The following is a 21,034-nucleotide window of genomic DNA, read 5'->3' on the forward strand; positions in this document are numbered from 1 at the left end:
GAAAGGGGTGCAGTTGCTTTGGGCGATGGTAGAGCGGAGGGCTGCTTCCCTGTCCGGTCGCCACGTCGCCGCTGCTGGGAGCAACTGCACCAGTCTCTGCCAGCGCTCAGCAGAGAGGGGTGCAGTTGCTCTGGGCAGCAGCGGAGACAGCAGGATGGGAAGTGAGAGGGAAGTGGTGCTTCCCTCTTGCTTCCCATCCTGCTGCAGAGAACAACCGTGCCCCTCTCTGCCAGTACTCGGCAGAGAAGGATGCAGTTGTTCGCAGCAGCGGCAGCACTTGATGGGCCCCTGCAAGCCACCAGCTGGCTCACATCCCTGTGCGAGCTGGGTCCAACAGTGGGCAGGGTTCCAGTGAGTGGTTCGCAGAGTGGACCCAAGTGAGTTCGCACAACCCTAGTTGTATTGGCATTTCCAACTTCACCTCCCCGCCCCCAGGAACACCCCGTTTTCACCACTCCGTGCTGCTCTTATGGGTGCAGAGTGGGGTCGAGTTGTGCTGCCTACAAGGCGGCATGAGAGGGAGTGGGGGTGGGTTCTCTGGGGACCGACCCATCCTACGGCCATCTAGCTGCTAACTAGTTTCCATAGGATTGCGCCCTAAATGTTATTGTGGTTGTAATTATGTATTGCTTTATAATTTGTTGTAAACCACTTTGGGATTTTTAAATTGGGAAGCGGTATCTAAATATGTATAAATAAATAAGTACATAAATACATAAATATGTAAAGTTGCAGACTTAACCTCTGGCATTTCTAGTTAAAGGATCTGTGATAAACCCCCTTACTGATAAGACCCTTGGAGCCAATCTGGCATCTCTGCAGTCCATGAGAGAGCTAAGTATCTCCCAGCTGCAACCTTGGCCTAGGAAGGGCTAACCAGTCATGGAGGTCAAGGATTTTACTTCACCTCCTCCCCAGCTCAATAAATCCATCTCCTATCAGGGCAACCTCCAAACCCATCCCAAGGAAACCAGGTTTTCCTTGGTCTTCATCAGTTTCAACTACTTGGGTTTCTAGCTCTTGCTTGCCACCCTCCACTCTATCTCTCCCATGCTGTTTATATAGCAGCCTCTGTAGCTTTAACTAACTGCTTGTGCCTAGTGTTCTGACCCTCCTCCTTTCTGCAGTACTGTAATTATGCTCAGGTGGAAAAGCTTTGGGAATAAGTGCAGCCAGAGCTAAGTGTCGCATAATGTCTCAGGTAGCAAGACTAGACAAGAGCTCTTTGTCTGAGAAGTTGGAATAGGGATGGCCGAGAAATCCACCACAGACTCCAATGAGTCCAATTCTAAAGAATCCACCCCCCCGGAGTCTGTGGCGGAACAGACTACCCCCCCTCCACACACCCCTGAAATCACCCCGGGATGGACGCTACCTGCCGCCAGTCAGTCCGGTCCATCCACTGCCATCTGCTGCTCCGGTCTGTGGCTGCAAATGGCATCCAGCGTAGCGGAGGCCATTTGCATCCCTGCTTTAGCCATGATAGGCTACGTAAATATTTACATAGCCTATCACAGCAAAGAGCAGGGATGCAAATGGTGTCCCCTACACCAGATGCCATTTGTGGCCACAGCCCGGCAGTGGACAGAAGTCCGGCTGCGGATGGGCCCGGCCAGCGGCTCTGCGGACTTGCTGCGGAGCAGAGCCGGCCAGGGAGGATTCCAGGGGGAGGGACGGATCGCCTCTGCCCAACCCCGCAGATGCCCCCTGGAACCTGGAGGTAAGTATTTCATATGCAAGCCAACCAACCAACCAACAACAACAACAAAAAAAGGCGTACGCAAATGGCGGCAGCTACGGCGGCCGCCATTTGCGTTCCCTATTTTTTGCCGTTTTAGTCTACGTAAATATTTACGTAGGCTATTACGGTGAAAAAAAAAGGGGAACACAAATAGTGTAGTGGGTTTTAGCCTATGTAAATATTTACGTAAGCTATTACGGTGGGAAAAAAAGGAACGCAAATATTGCCCACTACGCTATTTGCATTCCCCTTTTTTTCGCCGTAATAGCCTACGTAAACATTTACGTAGGCTACAACGGCGAAAAATAGGGAACCCAAATGGCGGCCGCCACAGCCGCTGCCATTTCCGTACGCTTTTTTGGGGGGGCCTGCCATGATAGGCTACGTAAATACTTATGTAGCCTATCACGGCAGCCTGGGTGGACGCAAATGGTGGCCGCAGCAGCCCGTCCGCAGCTGGAAATCCGGCAGCGGCGGCCCTGGCCAGCTGCTCCGTGGAGCTGCCATGGAGCGGATCCATCCAGGCAGGATTCCGGGGGGGAGGACCGGATTGCCTCCCCCCCGGTCAAGGATTCCAGGGGAAGGGATGGAGCACCTCCCCCCCACCACGAAAAATTCAGTGAAAAAATGAGTTTTGTACATCCCTACCCGTCACTAGTGCAATGGGAAGCTAGCAGATCCTGCAACAACAGCAAATGAACAAAACACTCATTTCCAGATTAGGGCAGGTCAGTGGAGTTTGCAGAACAAAACACTAGTTCCTGTTGGGCAAGTGGTCCTGTGAGCAGAACAAAACCAGCGTGACCACAGTGAGTGTAAGGGTGGGTGGACATGTGGTTTACAAGCTCACTGACGTTCTCCAAGTTCCTCCTCAAAGTCTGGCTCTCCTTGTTCGCATTGCCAAATGCAAGTGTTTTTCATGAGTATTGTGTTCCTTGACCATGTTTGCTTTCAGGGTTGCAAATAGGACATGTTTGTGTGATTTGCAAACACAAATGAAATTCTCATAGATACCTAACTGGCAGTACTGGACCCTAGGGATGGGTGAACTTGCCGCTGCTCATCCCATGCTCTGTGCGCTGGACCCCCACTGGCTGCCGACACTGTTCACTATGTGCAGCAAGCCACCCCACTGTCAGGAATGATTCTGAGCATGTGGAGATAGTTAGCAGCTCAGATTCAGATCTGGAAGAGCCGGAACTGGGGAAGGTTTCCTCCCTAGTGAGTTCAGATATGGATAGGCATTCTTCTCAGGAACTTGGCTCACAGATGGCTCAACCTGAAGGCCCCCCCTTTCCTCCCCCTTGAGAACCCAGGTCTCAGAGGAGGAGGAGAGTGTGGGGTGTGACCTGAGGGGTGCTAGAGTCCAGCACAGAGAGAAGCAGGAAATGTTAGAGGCAGATCTCAGACATTCCACCCGGTTGGCTATGCGTGATAGCTTACGTAGGGGGGCACGACTGTAAGGGAGGGGCATTCCCCCCCAAGTTATTCTGGCTGGCAAGTTCTTGTTTAAACTGCCGGCAACGTCTTTGATTCCCACTTGGCTCCTCTATTGATATTCATAATTGTGTGGAGTAGCTGTTTTCCTTTGTAGTCTGACAGTCTCCGAGGATTTGCATTTGCAAGGAACTTGCTAGCTAAATAATAAAGTAGTGAGCCTGAAGCCTGGTGCCTTTGAGTGTGTGACCGCAAATGGAGAGAACCAAGAGACCTGACACCAACAGTTCGTGGGCACTCAGCAAGTGGTGCAAGGCGTCTAACTGCTCCAGTGGACACCATTTTGCACAAAATGGTGGCAGCCGGAGTCCCCATTGCAGCCCACCAACCTCTAATTCTTTACTCCTTGCAAGGAGAGAATGAGGGGTTGGCCATTGGCAAGGGACTGCTGCCCCTGCTGCTGTTCAATCTCTTATGGTCTCCTTGTGAGGAAGGAGACTGTGAGGGGTTGAGAGGTGGCACAGGCAAAAGTCTTGTCGCCATGCACCAACCCCTTGTTATCTCCTCACAAGGAGACTGTAAGGGGTTGGTGGATGGTGGAAAACTGCCAGCATGCCCAACTTGGCACTCGCCAAATTGGGCAAGCTCAGGGTCCGCAAGCAGGGATCCAGAGAGCCGAGCTGGCAGTAATTGGTTGAGCTTTGAGCACCAACCAGACACCTGCACCATCCCTATTGGACACTGCCCTATGCGGGTTAAAAATCAAAGCTCTCAGATTACTACAGCATCTCTACTTACAGCAATAGAGCTATCCCTTACAAAGCCCTGGCCTAGGCAGAAACCTACTGTTGCCCAGTGAAGAAGCTGTTACTCCTATTGTATTAGAAAGAAAGGGGGAAAACTGGCAATTTTCACCCATTTCAAACCTTGGTAGTCACATTGAAGATCTTGTTTCCTGCTGTTGCCTCATTCAGAGGCTAACATTGCTTAATAAAAGCTCAAGTAATTTTAGTTATTAATGTTACAAAATGTCCCTCTCATCCCTTTGCCACAATTTCTTGCTAGAAGAGCTACAATTATTTACAAGGGAAACAGACATAAAGGATTTCTTTCACTTAAGCCATTATTCTAGGAAATTTTATAGAGAGAACTGGATGCAATGCCATTAAGGACGGAGAAGAGAGCTTTTTTCACCCCCTCTCTTCCTCACCCCACCATAGCCCTACAGTGGCCTGATTATTTCTGCTTTGTGACTCAACAGATCCCACATTTTTTAATGATCGTACCTGCTTTGGATGTTACTGCAGCATACCAAATGTCCCTGTGTCCCCAGGACAGTCCTTACTTTCTGATACCTCCCCTCCCCACTGTCCAACCGTGTGTGTGTGTGTGTGTGTGTGTGTGTGTGTGTGTATACTGGTAATTCAGGAAATACTTCATGTATCTGATGAAGAGGAGTGTGGTCCACTGAAGCTGATGTCATAATAAATGCATGAAACTTTAAGGTGCCACAAGACTCTCAAAAATGCGGTCATTTTTGCTGCAATAGACTAACATTGTACCTCTTGAGTAACTATCTCTCTTCTGTCCATATTATGCAATTGTGGCCAGACAAGGGGAAAGAGATTTTGAGAGTGTCTTTGAAAAATATTCTTAGGGTGCAATCCTATGCATGTTTAGACAGAAAAAAAAAAATCTTAAAACTCCCAGCATTCCTCAGCCAGTCTTATCCTCTTCCAGGTTACTCCATGTCATCCCCACCCGCCCCTGCCAACAGTCAGGGAATATCCCATGTCCATTGAGCACCCTCAGTTGAGTCATTTCTCACTAACCTGTGTTATTGCTCCTCCCTCTAGGTTCCCACCCTCGAACAAATGTTTTGCAGTTCTACAAATCTTGGGGTTCCCCAAGCCTGCTGATACTAGCTTTATTAGCTGCAAAAAAAAATGTTTGGGGAAGACTTGAGGTCCTAGAATTAAAGTCCATATCACCTGGCCTTATTTGGAGAGACCTAAGACAGTAATCCATTGAACATGATGCCCTTCTTTCCCTGCTCCTCTTTTCCCTTCTCAGATTTGCAAGAGAAATAAAGCATGTTGTGGGGGCCTGTGGGAAAATGATGAACAAATTAGCGATGTACGAAACTCACTTACCTTTGCTCTGTCCCTCCCCGCGGAATCCTCGACGGGGGGGAGGCGATCCGGTCCCCCCCCAGGAATCCTCAATGGCTGGCTCTGCTCCACAGCCAGGCCATGGAGCAGCTGGCCAGGGCCGTCCGCAGCAGGATTTCTGGCCGCAGACTAGGGAGCTGCCATTTGTGTAAGCGCTTTTTTTTTTTTTCAAAGTCACCCGTGATCGGCTATGTGACGATTTACGTAGCCTATCACGGCTAACTTTGGAGATCTAGCCGTGATAGGCTACATTAATTGTTACGTAGCCTATCACGGGTGTGGTTTTTTTTTTTACTTTCCTTGTAATGGCGGCAGCGGCAGCCGGTCAAAAGACCGGCTGCCGCCCCCGCCCCTGACAAAGACCCAACGAACCGCCGCCGGGACCCACCGCCGGGAGGGACATTCGTGAAAGGTAAGTCCCATCTCGGGGGGGGCAGGGGGTGGCAGGGGGGTGGAGAATTTCACCGCTGATTTCAGGGGCCTGAATGCGTTGGCGCTCGGCCCCCCGAAGTTTGGGGGAGAAATTCTCCCCCATCCCTACCGCAGATGGCCTGGTGCTTCTGCCATTTGAGTCCAGCCAGAAAACCATGAAAGGGTACATAAGAATTTACGTAGCCTATCATGGCTAACCTGAAAAAAACCAACAACACACGCAGCATACGCAAATGGCGGCAGCTACGGCGGCTGCCATTTGCATTCCCTATTTTTCGCCGATTTATCTTACGTAAATATTTACGTAAGATAAAACTGCGAAAAAAAACGGGAACACAAATAGCATAGTGGACGCTATTTGTGTTCCTTTATTTTTCACCGTTCTGGTCTACATAAATATTTACGTAGGCTAGAACGGCGAAAAATAGGGAACGCAAATGGCGGCCGCCGTAGCCACTGCCATTTGCGTACGCTGCATGTTGTTGTTGTTTTTTCATGTTAGCCATGATAGGCTATGTAAATTCTTATGTAGCCTATCATGGTCCAAGGACAGCAATGGCGGTGGCAGCAGCCCTGCCTTGGCTGGCCAGGAGACCAGCCACCACCACCGCTGCCAGAGCCGCCCCAGGTAAGTGCCATCCCGGGGGGATTCCGTGGGGGGGTAGGGGGGCAGGAGGCCATTCCGCCACGGATTCCGGGGGGGTGGGATTCTACAGAATCCAGCCTCACTGGAATCCATGGCGGAATTCTCCGCCATCCCTAAAACTAGGGATGTCAGAGAATTCCGCCATGAATCTCGGGGAGGCCGAATGCCAGCGCATTTGGCCCCCCAAAATTGGTGGTGGAACGGTCTGCCCACTCGCCCCCCCGGGACAGGACTTACCTTGGGTGGATCTTCCTGGTGGTGGCGGCTCCGGCGGCAGTGCGGCGGCGGTGCGGCGGCGGCAGTGGCCGGTCTTCCGACCAGCTGCCGCCGCCACCATTTCCAGTTAAAAAACAAAACAAAACATGATAGGCTACGTAAATATTTATGTAGCCTACCATGGCTAGATTTTTAAAAAACACCATGATAGGCTACGTAAATGTTTACGTAGCCTATCACGGCTGATTTAAAAGAAAAAACACACGCGCGCGTACGCAAATGGCGGCGGCCATGGCCATTGCCATTTGTGTTCCTTATTTTGGCATGTCTTAGTCTACCTAAACATTTACGTAGACTAAGACGGAAAAAATAAGGGGAACGCAAATAGCGTAGACACTACGCTATTTGCGTTCCCTTATTTTCGCCGTCTTAGTCTATGTAAACATTTACGTACGCCGCCATTTGCGTATGCGCGTTTTTTTTCCTTTTCAATCAGCTGTGATAGCCTACGTAAACATTTACGTAGCCTATCATGGCTGACTGCAGGGACGCAAATGGCGGCAGCTACGGCCGCCGCCATTTGTGTCCCTGCTAGCCAGCGGCCGGATGTCCGGCCGCCGGCGGAGCTGGCTGGTGGCTCCGCAGAATCCCTGCAGAGCGGAGCCGGCTGGCCAGGATTCAGGGGGGAGGGACAGAGCGCCTCCCCCCTGGCCAGAATTTTGGGGGGATGGACGGAGCGCCTCCCCCCCCCCGAATGTCACCCTTCGAAAAAGTAAGTGACTTTCGTACATCCCTACCTAGAACTAATATCCATCAATGGAAAACCCTGTGCTGGCCTTTCCCATGCCACTGCCATGCAGCTGGTAGACTCTTCCAATGGCCTCCCTAGCATTGTTGTTAAAAGGTAATGGTAACAGCTATTGGCTGGTGGTGTCTATAGAGCTGAGTGGAAAATGCAATCCCTCATTGTTTTCTTCAGCACAACCACTGTTGTGTAAGCTACAGATGCCATTTGGGGTTTTTAATTGTTGTTTCACATTTTTGGCTGAAGCGCTTCCTCTCCTTGCAGCAAGGATGGCAGGAGTCCCAGGTCAGCAGAGGCCTGGGTTTTATGCCCCAGCTCCCACAGGTGTTGCAGCTGGGAGTGGGGTGGTGCTTGGCTGGACCTGGGTCTGCAAGGAGGCAGAGTAGAAGTCCCCCAGGTGGAGGTGGAGCTCCAGCAAGGCAGCAGCAGCAAGAGCGCTGGATCCCACCTGCCTTGCAACACTGAAGGGCTTCCTCTCCTTGCAGCAACGATGGCATGGAAATGGGCCGTTATGGACACCACTGTGTAGATCTCCTGTGCAAACTGTGGATCTGTGAAAAGCAGAGCCCCCTCTTGTGCGAAAATGGACACTTGCATGTTCTCCAGGTGGCTGTGGTGAGTCCCGGCCTCATGTGGGGGGTGAGGGTGGGGCTTCAACAAGTCCGGTTTGGGGGAATGGGCGGCGGCGGGGGGGTTCCAGTGGGTTCCCAGACCCAGTCAGGATCCTGCACCATCCCGATGTGTGTGTGGCCTGCGGGGGTGTGCAGGGGGTGTCAATGACCCCCTGGCCTTCTGAAGTTGTACACCCCTGGACTATTGGAATGCACAATAGATGGAAAAGATCCATCAATAAAGGGCGATAGTGGGTGTTGCGTTGTTTTTGTGAGTGCGCACACACCGCGATCCTGAGTGTGAGAATATGATATTAATGATATTCACTTTTGATATGATATTAATGACATTCACTTTTGAATATGATATTAATGATATTCACTTTTGCCTGTGATATTTTGGATGGTGTGTACTAACGATTAATGCCAGTCTTCCAGGTAATTGGGCAGCACTTAATAGCCTTTTGGAATGTCCTTATTTTCATATGTAAATGCTCTTTCAGACATGCAGGAATGATCAAAGTATTTCAGAAGGCCTTTTTTAAGGCTTGGTGTGAATCACTGTGGTAGACCTGTCTCTCCTGCCTAAGAGAATAATATCACCCTATCTCTGCTTTCACCCTTTAATTGAAAGGAAATTAAGTTCCCTGCAGTTTGCTGTTTGTGTCCAGAATGAGTCATCTCACTGCATCACTTTTCTTCCTGCCTTGGCTCTGGGCTTCACCAATTCTATGTGTGTGTGTGTGTGTGTGTGTGTGTGTATGTATATATATATATATATATATATATATATATATATATATATCACCTTCTTTTTTCTGGAATGGTTATTTATTCTAAGCTTTCTCCCTTGGTGTGGGTTTTGACTGCTGTGACTGGTTGTGATGAAAAATTCATCTGTGCCCACCTCAGCCTTGTATAGCTTTTCAGATACATCTAAGAATGTTACCAAGAAAGACCATAAAGGATGTGCCATGTTTCTGTTTTTGAAATCAGGGTTTGGCTTGTTTTTAAAGCAAAGCAATAGCTGTATCTTGGGAACAATGCGTATAAAATCACCTTCTTTGCTAAGGGCACAATCCTGTGCATGTTTAGACAGGAAAAAGTCCTACAACTCCCAGCATTCCCCAGCTAGCACAGCTAGCTGGGGAATGCTAGGAGTTGTAGGACTTTTTTTCTGTCTAAACATGTGCAGGATTGCACCCTGATAGAACTACACACTTGTCACCTGCCAAAATGGGAATGATTGGTGATGGATGGGTGGTTGCTTTAAATAGATGCATATCCATTCAGAGCTCCTACATGTGATGTCATGAGAAGGGTCTCAAACTCCCCAAAGAATTCCTGTCACCCTAAACTTCTATTGCCAAGGAAAAAAATTCCAGTTCTCAGCGGCTGAGTTAAATGACTTCCTTCCTAGGGATGGGAGAATCAGAGATACTCAAGCTCAATGCTCAATGCTATGGCCACTAAACAGCGGCTGGACGGCCATAGGATTTTTCAGTTTTTGGGAACTGACCTTGGAGCCCGCACTCCAAGGTGGGTTCCCAGAAAACCACCTCCAAGACCCCTCCCCCACTGCCTCATAGGCAGTGTGGATCATCTTTGACTCTACGCTTGGAAGAGCAACATAGAGCAGGAGGAAAGGGGGTGTTCCTGGGGACATGGATGGTGGAAATGTTGTTACAACACTCCCTATGCATCATCCGGCCACCCTACGCCCCCCACACCACTTTGAACTGCTCTAGCTAGACAGCTGAAATTGTCCATCTAGCCAGTAATACAGGGTGGCCAGAGTACAGAGGAGAAGATCCCCTTCATCCTCTGCCTGTCCAGCACTGGATATCATACCCCGATAGGATTGCTCCCTAAACTGTACTTCAGAGCTTGGTTCGGCTGGCTCCCATTCTAGTTTGTGATCTGCTTTTTTTTTTTTTTTTTACTGTTCATTCAAATGGGGAAAGTGTATATTTTTCAAAAGTGCACCCTTTTCCACCATTGACTACAGCATGAAAAACGCACAGTTTAAAAGAAACACTCCACTTTAAAAATGCAGTTTTAGGATGTGCATTTTAAAAGTTGCACATGTTTCCACTGCACAATTTTGCAGAAGCCAACACACATTCAAGAATTTCAAAGATATTTAGAGGACATGTGCTCCTGTTCATGTTCAGGGTTGCAAATGACATTCAATGACAAATGACATTCAGGGTTGCAAATGACAAAAATGGCGTTTTTAAGTGATTTGTGACCTGAAACAAAATTCTCATGCACCCCTATTCCTTCCTCACCCAGAAAACCCTGCTACTGCAGAGGGATTGACAAGGCAAGGGTTTAGTTTCAGTTCAGTTTGGATAAGAATTTTCCAAAATTCATAAAGTTCTTCCTATTTAGAACAAAAAGAATGTGAGGCTTTTTTATTTGTTTAAAAAATCAAATGCAGGAGAAACTGAAATTGACAGATTCATCCATCCAGGCCCAGAGAAGTGAGTGCTTTGCTCTTAAAAGTCTGGGTTTGAATCCCTGTATATTCAGCCATGTTAATGCTGAATTAGAGTTGCCACGTCTTTTTTTTCTGACAGACTCCTCAGCTTTAACAGCTATATGGCAGGCAGGTAAAACATGGTCCTCCCCATGCTGGGGCTGTACCTACTGGGTCAGGTTGGACAGATGGACAAACTTTCCTTCAGTTTTGGTGAACAAAGTGAACAGAGAGGCATTTTCTTCCACTCAGATAACTCTGGTTCATTCCCTTGAAACTGGCAATAAAGTCAGGACAGATCGAAGAAACAGCTTTAATACAGCCTTCCCCAACAAGGTGCCCTCCAGAAGTTTTGGAATACGACCCCCCCCCCATCATTGACCATGCCAGCTGGGGATGGTGGGGATTGTCATCCAAAAGACCTGGAGGCCCTCAGATTGGGCAACAAGGCTACAGTAGATACAGCATTTGTTTGTTGCAACTTGATGTGATGATGGTGTAGTATCAGTTCTGTGTATCAGAAAATAAGAATTGAGGCAAGGTGGTTGAAATATAACTCTTTGTTAACTGAGATATCAACTGGTTAACTAGCCATGTGACTCGTTTCTTCCTGCTGGAGGTCCTCTGGGATTTGGCCTTAAAGCAACTGTAATATGTACTACAGAAGGTATGCATAAATGGCTTCACCAGGAGATTAGACAGTCTCCATGGATGATACAATAGGTCTATCAATGGATCTTACTCATGATGACTGGATGGACCCTCCATGTTCAAAGGCAGTGTACTATTGACTTTCAGATGCTGGGGAGAAGCAATCAGTGGAGGGCTGTTGCCTTCATGTTCTGCTGGTGTGCTTCCAAGGTGCATCTGGTTGCTCAATGTGGGAAGAAAGGAGAAAGAGTAGGCATGTGTGAATCAGCAACTCAAGCTTGCTGAAGTTCTCTGAATTCCATCTTGAAGCTCGTTCCGACTCAAGCCCATAACAGATTGTGAGTTTCTTCTTTTTTTACCTGAAAATCTATGCATATTTTTGTGCACATTTCCCCACATGTACACATCACTTGTGCACATTTTTGAAATTTATGCATTCTTCTCCTATTGACTAAAGCATATTTGTGCATATTTTTCAAACATATGCATTTTTTCATGCACATTTTTTTTCAAATGCATGCATGCTGTCAGACTATTCCAGTTCAAGCAGGGCTAGGGGTCTCAAGTTTTTGAATCCCCACTTTTCAATTACTCATCCCAGCCCAGCCCTTATTTGATGAACTCTGGAAGCTATGATCATGATGGCTGAGATCCAGAGGTTTGCAAGGAGAAGGTGGGGGGAAATGCTCACACAGTTTGTCATAAAGATGCGTGCACTAGCCCTCGCACAGACTGTGCATGAAACAAGCTTCCTTCCTTTTTGTTTGAACAAGTTTTTTCATGAGCTACCCACACAAGGAAAACAGCCATTCTGCTCTCTCTCCCTCTCTCTCTCTCTCTCTCACACACACACACACACACACACACACACATACACACACAGAGTCATGTTTCTGCATGCATAAGAGGAGGTTGATGATGGTGATGGAAATAACTGCAGCCTGTTCCCTCAACGATAATACCCACCCTGGTGTTGCTCTCTAGCAAATTACTGCAATTCTGAATTACATTGTGTCTATCTCTCGGTGCCACACACAGCAGGTTTCCTGAACTCCTTTGCCCCATGATGGACGATTCATTCCGTTTTTAATTCTCAGCATGGTTCTGATGCATTTATGGAATAATAGGGGCTCCCCCTGGTGACTAATTGAATACCTGCGAATTCCCATAGCTCATCACCAAGGCTGCTAAATAAAGCATCTGCCTTCTGCTCTGTATCTTTTTTGAATCTGCCTTTGTGTTTGTCTCCCACAATAGCTGCTCTAAGACATGTTCCCAGTAGGACATACCCTGTAGGTCTTGCTCAGTCTTTATTTTCTTCATCCCTGTGAAGTTCCCAATACGTTCTGCTCCATCCTTTCGAAGGCACCCTGGTTATATGACTAGCTGATAGCCTCATAGGTTGCCCATTAGAAGGATGGCAGGAGAGTATTGCTTTTTCCTCTCATTTGGAAACAGAAGATTCCATTTTCATTGCCCTCTGAAACTCAAGCTTCAAATAATGAGAACATGGGAAAGGATATACACAATCCTTGATATACTGCATGTGTGACAGGGATGGTCAAATCTGTCAGTTTTACTTTCTTCTGGGTTCAATTAAAAGAAAAATCAAAAATTCTTTCTCTCTTGAATAGCAAATTTGCAAATTTTGGTAAATTCTAGGGATGTACAAATCCCTTAACTTGTTCTGGTCCAGGGCATCTGTGGTGGGGGGGAGGCAATCCGTCCCTCCCCCCAGGATCCTCCCCAGCTGGCTCCGCTCCACGGCAAGGCCGCAGCTAGGGTTGGTGGAGAATTTCTCCATGAATCTTCAGGAGGCCGAGTGCCGACGCATTTGGCCCCCCAAAAGTGTTGGGGAAATTCTCTGCCGGCCCCCGCCCCCCCCCGGGATGGGACTTACCTTCGGCGAATGTCCCTCTCGGCGGTGGGTACCGGCGGCATTTCGGCGGCATTTCGGCAGGGGCAGGGGCGGCGGCCGGTCTCCCGACCAGCTGCCACCACCGCCATTGCAAAAAAAAAAAGTAAAGTAAAAAAAAAAAACCCACACCCGTGATAGGCTACGTAACGATTTACGTAGCCTATCATGGCTAGATTTCCAAAGTCAGCCATGATAGGCTATGTAAATCATCACGTAGCCTATCACGGCTGACTTTGGAAAAAAAAAAAAGCACGTATGCAAATGGCAGTGCCCATTTATGTAGTCTACGGTGAAAATAAGGGCAACGCTATTTGCGTTGCCCTTATTTTTGCCGTAGTCTGTGTAAATCTTTACGTAGACTACAGGGACCAAATAAGGAACGCAAATGGCGGCTCCCTATGGGGGCCGCCATTTGCGTATGCGCTTTTTTTTTTCAAAGTCACCCGTGATAGGCTACGTGACGATTAACGTAGCCTATCACGGCTGACTTTGCAAATCTAGCCATGATAGGCCACGTTAATCATTACGTAGCCTATCACGGGGTTGGGTTCGTTTTTTTTTAACTTTCCTTGTAATGGCGGCGGCAGCAGCCGGTCGAAAGACCGGCTGCCGCCCCCGCCCCTGACGAAGACCCGACGAACCGCCGCCGGGACCCGCCGCCGGGAGGGACATTCGTGAAAGGTAAGTCCCATCTCGGGGGGGTGGCGGGGGGGTGGCGGAGAATTTCACTGCCGATTTCGGGGGGCCGAATGCGTTGGCGCTCGGCCCCCCGAAGTTTCAGGGAGAAATTCTCCCCCATCCCTAATCTACTGAATAGTTTCTGGGGGACAACAGTGGGAGAAAGTTTTCCTTTTCAGAGGCATCTAGTTGGCTACTGTGGGAAACAGGATGCTAAACTAGATGGACTTTGAGTCTGATCCTTCATGGCTCTCAATTTCTATCTGACTCTTCAGCAATGAAAAGTAGCATTATGTCAACACTCATGATTTAATGACTGACACATCGAATAAACCCCCAAGAAGAACCATGCATTCCTTTCTCGAAGTAGGCTATTTATCATGACTCTGACTGTTATTTATTGGGTCTCTTATCATATAGGCTGGATGCGCTTGAACTGCTCTGATCTAGGAAGCTAAGCAGCCCTGGTTAGTACTTGGATGGGAGACCGCCTGGGAATGAGGCTTCCTGCATTGAGCAGGGGGTTGGACTCGATGGTCTTGTAGGCCCCTTCCAACCCTATGATTCTATGATATACATATCTATAATATACACACTTTTCCAGTAGCATATCAGGTATGAAAACAGATTGTAAACATAGTGCTTCAATAAGGGTCTTTAAAAGCTGATATGTTCAATGCACTTTAAACAAACAAGCTTCAGCAAGATTGACTATCTAAGTAGCTTTTTTATTATGATTAAGAAAAGCCTTGGATGTGGAAATAATCAGTTCAGATTGGATGGCTCAGTGTCCTTAAGAACATAAGAAGAGCCCTGCTGGATTAGACAAAGGATCCATCTACTGCAGCATTCTGTTCACACAGTGGCCAACCAGCTGTCGACCAGGAACCCACAAGCAGGGCATGAGTGCAAAAGCACCCTCCTGCCCATGTTCCCCAGCAACTGGTGTACATAGGCTCACTGCCTCTGGTCCAGGAGGTAGCACATAGCCATCAAGACTAGTAGCCATTGATAGCCTTTTCCTCCAAGAATTTGTCTCACCCCTTTTTAAAACCATCCAAATTGGTGGCCATCACTACATCCTGTGGTAGCGAATTCTTTTTGTAAGTTGTGTGTGCATGTGCTTGTGTATCTGCATGCGTGTGTGTGTGTGTGTGCATGTATTTCCCCTCTGACTGATACGCCTGGTAAGATTGTATGAGAAATTCATTTCAGTTCATTTTTGAGCAGGATATTCCCAGTTCACACCTTCCAGACTGAACACTGATTCAGATGCAATCTGTGGCCGAAGTCTGTACATTCCCGAGCTTGCAATGTGATCTGCAGACTAAAACAAGGTGTGTTTGACAGCATACATACACTTGAAAAACGTGCATGGGAAATGTATACTTTTGAAAAACGAACACAAATTCATTGTAATTAGGGATGTCGCGGGCACCTGTGTTGGTTCGCAAATTTGACGAACCACTGGCGCCCTCGCCTGCTGAGCTGTGCCCGCCAAGCTCCCCCCTGCTTGCTGGCCCTCCAGGCTTCAGTTGAGCACCCACCTTCTCATGCTCGATGAGCAGGCCACAACTTACCTGGGCCTGTTCGTCTCTGTGCTGATCCCCATTTTTTTAAAAAAAGCATGACGGTCGGCAGCACTTACCATGGAGTTATACAAAAAATAGTGCTGTAAACTAGAGTCTATGGGTGATTCACAGTGCTTTTTGTGTATAATTCTATGAGGGCACACATAGACTTATACGGAAAAAGCACTGTGAATCGCCCATAGACCCTAGTTTACAGAGTTATTTTGCGTATAACTCTATCGGCAAGCGTTGCCGATCGGTAATCGGCACAGAGACAAACAGGGCCGGGTAAGTTGTCGGCTGCTCATTGAGCACAGGGCGGGGGGGGGCACTCGACTGCAGCCTGGAGGGCCAGCGAGCAGGGGGAAAGCTCAGGGGCACCCGGAGAACCTGAACTGGGATGTGTTCTCACATCCCTAATTGTAATCAATGGGATAAGAATGCTTACATTTAAAAAATGTGAACAGTTGAGGCATTCATTTGGGGGAAAAAATGCACACAAAAATACACATGGATTTTCATGTGAAGAGAAAACAACAACAACAACAACAACAACAGAAACAAAGTTCTCAGTCTGATATGGACTCAAGTCAGAACAAGCTTCAAGGGGGGATTTGGAGAACTTCAGCAAGCTTGAGTTTTGCTGGTTTGCCTATCCCTAATGCCAGCATTCCCTGATATGATGATTTCAAAGCATAATTGGAGGAAGTGCTACTATGGAATGGAAAGCCAATAATGTCTTTAATACTTATTGTACAAAAGATATTACCATCTTAATTCTGGTATAGTGTAGTGGCCAAGAATGTGAGCTTGGGGTGTGTGTGGGGTGGTGGGAGCTCACAGGATTGTGAATGAGGAGGGATTGAGATCCCATTGCTCTGCCAAAAACTTCATGCAGTGTTGTAGTGGAGCCAGGCCTAGCAGGGGTGTAGCACCATCACTTTTTGATTAGCAGGGACACTTGAGGATGTTGTGGGATTCTAGTTGGGCCTTGAGCTCAGTGATTTCTCAAGGCTTGGCCCCCCGGATGCTAGTCCATGGATCCTTGACTTGTCCAACTTGTCTCACATCAAGTCGGGCAAGCTCAGGGATCCCTGCTTGTCTGTGAGCTGCCATTTTGCCTAAAAATTGCAGCTCAGCTATTTACGGGCATCACCATTGGTGTATACTAGTACATTGTATATACTATATATAGTATATAGTATACTATATAGTATATTGGTATATACTATACCCACATTTACAGGTGTAACTGGTCGAATTAGACGATTTACACCTGTAATTTTGTGTAAATGGAGCTATTTACGGCTGCCATTTTACACAAATGGTGATTTACAGAAAAGGCCTAGCCTCCATTTTTCACAAAATGGCATCTTATGAGATGGGGAGGTGGTGTGTGCTGCTCAGTGGGGGCCCACAAACCATCCAACAGGTTGTGCAGCGCCCTTCCCTGGGTTGGGTGGCTGGTGGGGGTCCGGCGAGTGGTGGGTGAGGCGGGCTCTGGTGAGTTTGCCCATTCCTTGTTCCTTGTGAGTTTAGCTGCAATCCTCATAATAGCTGGGGGGGGGGGGCATATCTCCCCAGAAACAATATATTGTTGCCTGTTATAATGCAAATTATTTTTTGGGTGGTGGCTTGGTCTTGAATGGACAATTAATTGTCCTCGGGAGGTGGTGGTAGGGGTGCACGAAAGTCACTTACCTGGTCTCGCAGCTTGCTTCGTGGTGGGGGGGAGGCACTTCGCTGCTCCCCCCGAAGTTCAGGCCGGGGGGGGGAGGTTTCCCGCCTCGCCCGGCCAAAATTCAGGCTGGGGAGGAGGCGCCTCGCCTCGCCTGGCTGCGAAATAAAAAGTTAAAAAAAAAAACAAAACGCCCCCGTGATAGGCTACGTGACGATTTACGTAGCCTATCACGGCTAGATCTGCAAAGTCAGCCGTGATAGGCTATGTTAATCGTCACGTAGCCTATCATGGGTGACTGAAAAAAAAAAAAAAAAAAAGCGCGTACGCAAATGGCGGCCCTCATAGGAAGCCGCCATTCACGTTCCTTATTTGGTCGCTGTAGTCTACGTAAATCTTTACATAGACTACGGCGAAAATAAGGGCAACGCAAATAGCGTTGCCCTTATTTTCACCGTAGTCTACGTAATCTGACACCTGACAACCCTCATGCTTTACTTCCTTGCAATAGGAAGGCCTTGTCAATAGGGCCATTTACACTAAATTACCAGCGTAAATGGCCTAATGAGATCATTTCCGCCTGCCGCTTTGCATAAATGGCCCTATTTACAGCTGCCATTTGCACAAAATGGGGCATTTGCGGAAAAGAGGTTAGCTGCCATTTTGCGCAAAATGGTGGCCGGTGGAGGTTAGGAGGTTAGCTCACCTGGTGCCCACAGAACATCCACAGACTTGCCACGTGAGGGAACAGGGATGGGCGGCCAGCGGGCTGTGAGTGGTGGTGAATTTGCCCATCCCTACTTCCTACACCCAGCAAAGTAAACTGGTGCCTTAGTAAAGTCATTGCAATCTAAAGGAGATACATTTTTTCTCCTCCTCCTCCTCTTCCTCCTCCTCCTCCTCCTCCATTGGTCTAACTCTGCTATTCTTGACTGGCATACAAATACTGCCAGATACCACAACAGAAGCCCACATTTTGCCACTCCCGGTGCAGGAAGCTGCCATCTCTGGGTGTAAACACACTTAGCATCTGACATTCTCATAAAAGGGGGAAAGTCACGAGAAAAAAAGAGAGTGTCATTCCCTTTTTATGCTGTACCTGGATATTGGTCCTAATAGAATAATTAGTTTCTTATGCATTGCTGATTAGGCTAAGACATTATAAATATTTATGTCTTTCCTTTGAATAATATTCTGAGCGAAGAAAAAGGAGAAATTAATAGTGAACTCTCTTTTATAAGTTCATCTGATTTACATGCTCCAAATAGTATTGGGGAGGTTTTAAACTGTGGTTTCTATAGTAACAAGGCAACCTAACTGATCAAATGCAATGACTGTTTCATCATAATGGAGCAATTATCATAGCCTTTGGGTTTTGTATTATTTATTTATTTACTTAGGGCACAATCCTATCGGGATAGGTGGCCGCCTCCAACTAGGAGGTGACCACCTATCCAATGCAGGGCAGGAGCAGCGTGGAGGGGATTATCCCCTCCACACTTCCACCACTGATTTTGTCTGTCTAGCAGCAGGAAGTCGGAGGAGGATGTCGGATGACACACAGGAAGTATTGGAGAGGCACTTCCATCCTCCCCGCCCCGCCCCCAGGAACGCCCCGTTTCTGCTGCTCTGCAGTGCTCTTATGAGCAGGGATCACGGGGGATGATCTGCGTTGCCTATGAGGCAGCGTTGGAGTGGGTGGAGGTCGATTCTCAGGGAACTGAGAATCCGCTAGTCTCACTGACTAGCAGCCATAGGATTGCACCCGTACTTACTTACTTATGTAAATTTTACTTGTGCATCTGAGTGCTTTATGCTGAGTATGGGGCTTATCTGAAAACTCGAATGTCTTTGTTATGGCCACAGATGTAGCTACTTAACTTCTAAAGTGACTCCCCCCCAGATTCCCCCCCCCTATATTTCCTGTGGTTGATCTTTCTCTAGCTTTGTTCTTCTTGATCATATAAGAAAACAAGTTCTTAGGAGCTTCCCTTTCTTCCACTCTTCAACTCCTCACCATCTTGTAGGGATGCTGGATAAATTCAAGATGGACTAAAATGAGCATGGAGTTCCAAGAATCTGACCTGCGGAATCCACTGCGAAGCGACCCCCTCAGGCCCTGCAGAGTCCGTGGACTTTCAGATGATTTTTTTTTACTTTCCTGAAATTTTCGCATATAAATCCTTAGAAAAATATGCACATTTCTGCTGAGGAAACATTGAATGGAATGGGGGATAATACACTAAATATTACGTGCTGAGGTAAATTCTGTAAATATTTATGTAAATACTTACGTAATTTTTTCCGTATTTTTCTGCTTGATGAAAAACAGATATTCACATCCGTCTGTGGGCGGACGATAGAACAAAAGATGCCTGACAATCCGTGAAACACAGACAGAGCGGATTTTACACAGTCTATACATCCCTACTGTTGTTTTTAATCTATTGGTCTGTTGTTGTTTTCCACAAATGGAATGTTCAAATTTCAATATAGTTTTCCACAACAGCATGGGGGGTTTGGAGGAGGAGGCCATGGAGGACAGTGTGGTGCATAGGGATGGATGGGTACTCCACCCCATCCAAGTTCTTTGGGCACCTGCCCAGATCCTGCCCTGCTCACACACCCCTGGACCCATGCTTGAGCTCCCTGCCATATGTCAAACTGCCTGCACTCACCTGGGACCCATCCTCCAGCACCACTATTGCCATTTTGCAAAAAAAAAAAAAAAGCTATTGCAAATATGTGCACATCTAGTTGGATGCAAAATGGCACTGTGGATTGCCCATATATGCACAATTACAGGTGTGCACGGGCGATTTATGCTTGTAAACTTGCATATTTGGGGGATTCACGGAGCCATTTTGCATAGAACTACCTGTTTGCATATTTGCTTGAGGATGCATCCTGGGTGAGTGCCGGCAGCTTGGCAAGCATGGGGGTGGGGGGAGGCGAGGGCTCAGCAGGCATGGCTCGGGGACACAGGCAAGGGGGGGGGGGTCCACCAGACTCCTGGACCCAATCTGGTGCCTGTGCCATCCCTAGTGGTGAGGTCTAAGGAGGGAGAAATCAGAAGCAGAGCCATAGTTGTGGAGGAGGGAGAGGTAATGAGCAAGGAGTATGACTGAACAAGAGTTGTGGAAAGATGCAAACGTGAATGAAAAAAAAGGGGGGAAGGCTGGTGGGGTGGGATTGAGAGGAAAACTGTTGTGTGTGTTTTCTCCAACAAAACCCAGTTTGTTATGCATTCAAGGCTTATGTCTAGATGGTGGATATCATTCATATGTCTCTTTATTATACATGTCCAAATGCTATGATAATGTGCTCTCAATATAGCTTTTTGAAGTTCATCCATTCATGGCTTAAGATAGACCTTCTATCCATGCCATGATCAGTGTGTGTGTGTGTGCGTGCATGTGTGCTGGGAGTGGGTGTATCTTTCTTTCCAGTAGTTTCTCCTCCCATCTTCAACTCTGAATGATCTCACTTTCTCTCTTCCTCTGATCTTGACCCCTTGATTTTATGTCACATTATGTATGTATGCATGTAAGTATGTATAATATTTCTTGGCCACCTTTCAAGGCACAAGCCCTCCCAAGGTGGCTTAGAGAAATAAAATACATAAAAAACAGTTAAAATATTAAAAAGGGTAAAAACATAAACACAGTAAAACAGCGCCAGAAGCTACAATAAAAGCCAGCAATAAAACCAGCAACAATGTTAACAACCGCAACAACAGCAGTCACATCAATAAAAGACCAGGGTAAAATAATATGTTTTCAAGGCCTTCCTAATAGTCTGCAATGATGGAGCATGGTGGTCCTCCAATGGCAGCTTGTTCCAAAGGTGTGAGGCCACTGCAGAGAAGGCCCTCTCACATGTGATCACCTACCTGACTGCTCTCACAGGTGGGCCAATGCAAAGGGTCTCTCTTTCTGATCTTAAAATGTGGGTAGGCTGATATGGGTGTAGGCGGTCCTTCAAGTAACTTGGTCCC

This window comes from Heloderma suspectum, chromosome 5 (assembly GCF_057233095.1).
Source record: "Heloderma suspectum isolate Gila_16-S chromosome 5, 16-S_ref, whole genome shotgun sequence".
NCBI lineage: Eukaryota > Metazoa > Chordata > Lepidosauria > Squamata > Helodermatidae > Heloderma > Heloderma suspectum.